Source organism: Corticium candelabrum, chromosome 15, assembly GCF_963422355.1.
Source record: "Corticium candelabrum chromosome 15, ooCorCand1.1, whole genome shotgun sequence".
Taxonomy (NCBI): domain Eukaryota; kingdom Metazoa; phylum Porifera; class Homoscleromorpha; order Homosclerophorida; family Plakinidae; genus Corticium; species Corticium candelabrum.
In genome coordinates this window covers 5,808,809-5,814,893 of record NC_085099.1, presented here as the reverse complement: position 1 = coordinate 5,814,893, position 6,085 = coordinate 5,808,809, and positions in this window count along the sequence as shown.

Sequence of the window (6,085 nt, the reverse complement as noted above, 5' to 3'; positions counted from 1 at the left end):
GGGTTTGCCAACGCCTGTCGCGGATCAATTGTTCACACTCGCCCCTAAAACGCTTGAAGATACAGTTACGCGAGCTAGGAGGTTGATGCTATTGGAAACGCGCAGGGGCTTACGAGCTAGGTGAATCGCTGGAATAACGGCGTGTGAGGTGACGACGAAGAAGAGAGTGCGTCGGGTCACATTATGAGAGCAATGAGAGCTATATCAGATCGACTGGACGCTTTCGAGAAGACATCACATCCGGTAATAGGGGAGGCGAAGCAGACACAACAGAATGCCAAAAAAGTGCAATGTTTTGGTTGTGGTGAGTATGGACATTACAAGCGGTTTTGTCCTAATGATGTATCGAGTTTCTGGTGAGTTAGGTCATTTGGCACGGGCGTGTTCTCGCAGAAGAATGGTGTTGGGGTGTGACAAAGTGACAGATGCGGAGCAAATGCAGAGTACAATGAGGCCCCTGATGAAGACGACGGTTTCGAGAGGAAGCAAGAGTTCAGTTGGTGAGCCGGAGAAGAAGCACATTGCATCATGTCGTTGGAATCAGAAGGTATTTAGTAATCCGTCATCGTTTTTGGGTGTCCCTTGTTATCGGGGAAAGGCATGGAATTGTTTGGTAGACACTGGGGCGTCAATTTCCGTGATTTCACACAAATGGCTAGAAGCAGTTGGCGGTGAACAGCCACAGTTGGACATGCAAATAGGTTGTTTGCCTAAAGGGTTTGCACTCAAGAATGTAGATAACTCTAACATTCATGTGATAGGAAGTTTGTCATTAGTGATTAGGATGAGTGAATGGACTGTCTCTCACAAGTTTGTTGTGGCTGATGTTGACATACAGGGACCCATCTTGAGAATCGACTTCTTGTCACAACACGCAGTAGTTTTGGCTCTAAAGAAGAGACTGTTGCGCTGGGCAGGAGGTTCAGTTCAACTAAAGACACCTTTAGTTGGTTCGTGTTTCCTTGCGGTAAGACATAGCTTTACGATGCCACATACCAGTAGGAGTATGATCAAGGGTAATTAAGCGAAATGGTGGTATTGTTGATAAACGGGTGTTATCGTTGCTAGAGCATTAGTAGGCGGAGACAAGATAAAGTGCCAGTGCAGTTGTTTAATCTTTGAGACATAACTTTTGGGAAGACAGGAGCAGTAATAGCAGAACTTGTTGGCGTTGAGGAGGTGACTACAGAAGAGCAGTCAGGTCTAGTGTGTAGAATGGTGGGTACGGAGATGAATGACACGGAGAACTTGTTGGGTATCTTCCATTTGGACCATCTTGGTGAGAAGGAGAGGAACGAGCTGTCACGAGTACTGCTCAAGTATTGTAGCGTCATTTCGACAGGACCTATGGACATAGGTACGACAGGGGTAGTGGAGTATAAAATACCTACGGGCACAGCACAGGCTGTGAAACAACTACCACACGTAGAATACCGCACACACTGAAAGAGGAGGTTGACAAACAAATGACACTAATGTTAGACAAGGATAGTAAGTTGTAAAAATAGTCCGTGGCATTCGCCTGTAGTTCTCGTGAAGAAACATGATAGTGGTGTCAGATTTTGTGTTGATTATCGACGTTTGAATGCTGTCACAGTAAAGGATAGTTGCCCTCTCCCAAGAATAGATGACACGTTGGATGCATTATCGGGTGCAAGGTATTCACTACCTTAAACTTGGCAGCAGGGTACTGGCAGGTGCCCGTAGCAGAAGAGGACAAAAAGAAAACTGCATTTGTTACGCAAAAGCGTTTGTGGCAGTTTAAAAAATACCTTTTGGTTTGGCCAATGCGACAGCAACCTTTCAGCGGATGATGGAGGTAGTACTAGCAGGGTTACAGTGGTCGGAGTGCCTCACTTACCTAGATGACGTAATAGTGTTTTCGTCGAACTTTGACAACCACATGCAAAGGCTGGAACTGGTGTTTGAAAGATTGAAAAAGGCTAATCTGAAGCTAAAGCCCGGTAAGTGTCAGTTTGTGCGCTCAGAGGTGTTTTACCTGGGACACACAGTATCAGAGAAAGGACTCCAACCAAATAGCGAGAGGGTTAAAGCAGTGAGTAAATACCCAATTCCCAAGAAAGAGAGCCAACTGAAACCCCTTCTCTGTATGGCTGGCTATTATAGGCGATTTATATCTAAGTTCTCTGAGACTGCTGCACCACTATACAAACTTTTGAAGAATAAAAAGCCATTTGATTGATTTGTAAGTTGTGAAAAAGCATTCACAGAGATACGGGAAAAGATGGCTACAAAGCCTGTGTTGTCTTTTCCAGATTATAGTCTATCTTTTGAGTTGTCTGTGGATGCTAGTGAGATTGGTTTGGGTGCAGTACTCCAACAGATGGTTGAGGGATCAGAACGTGTAGTGATGTTTGCTAGTAGGACATTGCGGCAACATGAAAAGAACTATTCGACCATCGAAAAGAAGATGCTAGCAATTGTCTGGGCCACAGGCCACTTCCGCTGTTACCTTTACGGTAAACAGTTCTTGCCAAAGACAAATCATCAACTGCTGGGCTGGTTGAAGTGTATGAAAGAGCCTCAAGGAAGGTTAGCTAGACGGTTAGCAACACTAGCACAATACAGTACGCGTTCTCTGTACAACACATCCGGGAAAGCGAATGTGCTAGCTGATGCTTTGTCAAGAAGAGTGGAAGGGCAGAATAGTGGAGAACAATAGACAGGGGAGGTAGATGGTACATAAACTCTGGACTAAGTAATGACTCCTTACTCTGTCAATGCAGTAGGATTTGAAGCAGATTGGAAGCTAATTAGACGAAATGGCAATGCTGCAGAGACAAGACCAGGTATTAGCTGAAGTCATCTATCGGCTGGAGCACCAACATAAGCCACCTAGATCTTGGAGTAAAGATGGAAGTTTGAGATCATACAAACGACTGCATCACCAGTTACACATCAGGAATGGAGTGTTATATAAAGAAAGGTACGTGGTTCTACCTGGTGGACGGCGAGAAAAGAAAGAAGCTATAGTTATTTCAAGTGCAGTGAGACATGATGTACTCAAGGAGGTACACGACAAGGCAGGACAAATGGGCGTCGAGAAGATCTTGGCTAGGCTTGAGAAGAGAGGATGGTGGCCTGGGTATACTACGGACGTGATGAACTGGGTTCGCTGTTGTGGGGTGTGTGCAAGAAGGAAGGGACCAGCAGTGAATCCGAGAGCACCAGTGATGAGTGTACCGATTGGATCGTCCATGGAAATGCTGGTCATGGGTATCTTGGGTCCTCTTCCTGTTTCGAACAAAGGAAATAGATACTTGCTAGTGATTTCTGATTACTATACAAAGTGGCCAGAGGTTTTTCCGCTGCCTAATCAGAAAGCTACAACTGTTGCAAAAGTATTATACAATGAAATGATATTGAGGTTTGGGGTGCCACTTGTGTTGCATATTGACCAGGGAAGCAATTATGATGGCTCGGTGATGAGAGAGCTATGCAGTTTGCTGGGTATGAAAAAGGCAAAGACAACACCATACCACCCTTAGTGTGATGGTTTGGTTAAGAGATTGAACAGAACACTATTAAATCTTCTAGCAAAACATGTTGATGAGAATCAGAAGAATTGGGATGAATGGGTTGCGACTGTGTTAATAGTCTATAGATCAGCGAAACAGTCGTCAGCACAGGAGACACCATTTAAACTAATGTTTGGAAGGAACGAACGACAACGGTTAGATGTGATCATGGAGGAAAGGAACAAGTGCAACAGTTAACGTCAGAGTACATTTCACCTTTAACGAAGTACAAATGAACAGCATGGAAAACGTTAGAAAATGTTTGGTACAGCAGAATCAAGCAAAGGCATAGAACAAAGAAATTGAGGTAAGGCATGAATACCAATAAGGAGACTTGATTTGGCTGTATGGTCCAGCAGTAAAGAAGGGCCAGGTGAAGAAGCTATCAAGTTCGTGGAAAAGGGCCATACAAGATACTGAGAAAGAAAGGAGACGTGAATTACTTGGTGAAAAATGTTAAGAAAGGAGCTGCCATAATGGTGCACTACTACAGGTTGAAATCGTGTTATAGACATCCAGTGGAACAACAACAAGAAGAACTGACATTCAAGAAAAAGAAAGGTGGACCTGAGATGAATGAAGCAATTAGAACACAACAAGTAGAAGACAGAACTGAGAGACTTGTTAGAGTCAATGGCGTAGAAAAGATTTGAACGAGTCAATGATCCAGATATCACAAGACATTCAGTCATGCACAAACAAAATCTGACGGCTGAGACAACAGACAATGAAGCTGTTGCAGATAGTGCCATAATAGGAACAGACAATTAAGACACAATGAAGATAAGACAATTCCTTAAACGATGATCTGAAAGTGGATCCCCATTCCTCTAGCAGATGAGCCTCGTCAACAGCAAAGAAAGAAATAGATTTCTGCAAAGTTCCAGCCAATGCTGCTCTCCAGAATGGTGCAGTAATGGCCTCAGGCGACATGTAAACTATAGAAATACATGCTGTAATCAGTCTATCAGCCAACGTCCTGTAGGACCTCGCTTTTATTTTCTAGCGCGCCGGTCCGCACCCCCGCATATAACTCCACGTGCTTCGCCACGACGAAATACGCATTTTATTGCAATACATAAGATTAAGACTCATCGGCGGTGCCGGAAGACATGAGTTACATTGTATGACATACGAGTTCGTTGTTCGAACACCTGCCAAGTCAACAGCGCGATTTGAGACCTTGTTTGGGGAGAGGAAAGTTGCATGGTGAATGCCATGCCAAGCCGGAAGTGGCAACTCAACTACGCACTGCAACACCGTTGAGTCGACACACTACTAGAAACTTCTCTCACTAGAAGCTTGTCTACCTTGCTATCATCGTATGGTGTTGTCAGAAAAACTAGCTTCTTCGAGACGGCCGTGTGCTCATATCTACGAATGCCACTTGTTGTAATCACCTTGCATTCCCGCTGATGCTAGCGTCAACGCCACGCCAGAATCGGCAGTGACTGAATGTAAGGCTACTGTACACACTGTACAACTTGTCAAACTACTTGCTAGCGTATTCTACTGTTTAGCTTTTGGCTAATTAAGTGTTGATCTAAACATGTCTTGAAAAGAATTGTCTGATGTAATACACAACGCACGTCTGTATCACAGCAACAAATTAGACTATTGAACATGTCTACTACAGTATATTCAGGTAATGACTGTGCAACACTTAATCAACTAATCAATTGATTTAATAACTATCTATTAATAATAAACTGCAGTTACATGCCTTTGTAATTATTGGAAAATTGATCTCATTTGCATATACTTGTAGTACATACTCATTATTCCTCTAGTAGATGAAATTATGGTCGTATGATAGTGATATTTGAAAATAATTAATACTGAGTGATTATTGTTCACATTTGTACACAAGCAAGACTATGGGTTGATTTGATTTCAATTTTCTGGATCTCTGCAGTGGTGCCACATCTAGCACAAGACTGGCAATCTCTTCCAGGATGAACACATTCTCCACTTTTTCTCTTCCTATGCATATTAGATGCATACGTAGAGTATGTATTAAAATGCATGAACAAGCAGTTCAGCCTCTACATCTCTTCAACATCAATCCCCTTGGCTACTTATGACTCCTTATATTATCAAAACACTTACAACTATCAGCAAACTCGAAAATCAATTTGATAAAGTTACAGAAGAACAGAACAAGCGAACATTATGAACTCATATTACAAAGAAGTAAAGGAATTGTCGTAACTCGTTGAAAACAGCACTCAGCGCAAAGAAATCTCAACAGAGCAGCGATATCCCACTTGAAAGACTGCTGAGGTGCAGAACCGTGGTTTCTATTTGACTATTCCTTACTTCCATTACTGCACAGTGCGTCAAGTTTGAGGTCAGAAACCTGCGGTGTTTGTAGATGCACACCAGATTTTAGAATGCAGTAAAATGCGATCACATGCCCTCTTTACAATTTACTAGGTTGTTGGTGAAAAAACGCCAAGAGACGGCAGTGTGCTAAAAAACTAGCGAGACGCTACCACGTGATTAGTCGCAAATACGCCAGTCTATCGTCAGTTTTATTGGATAAG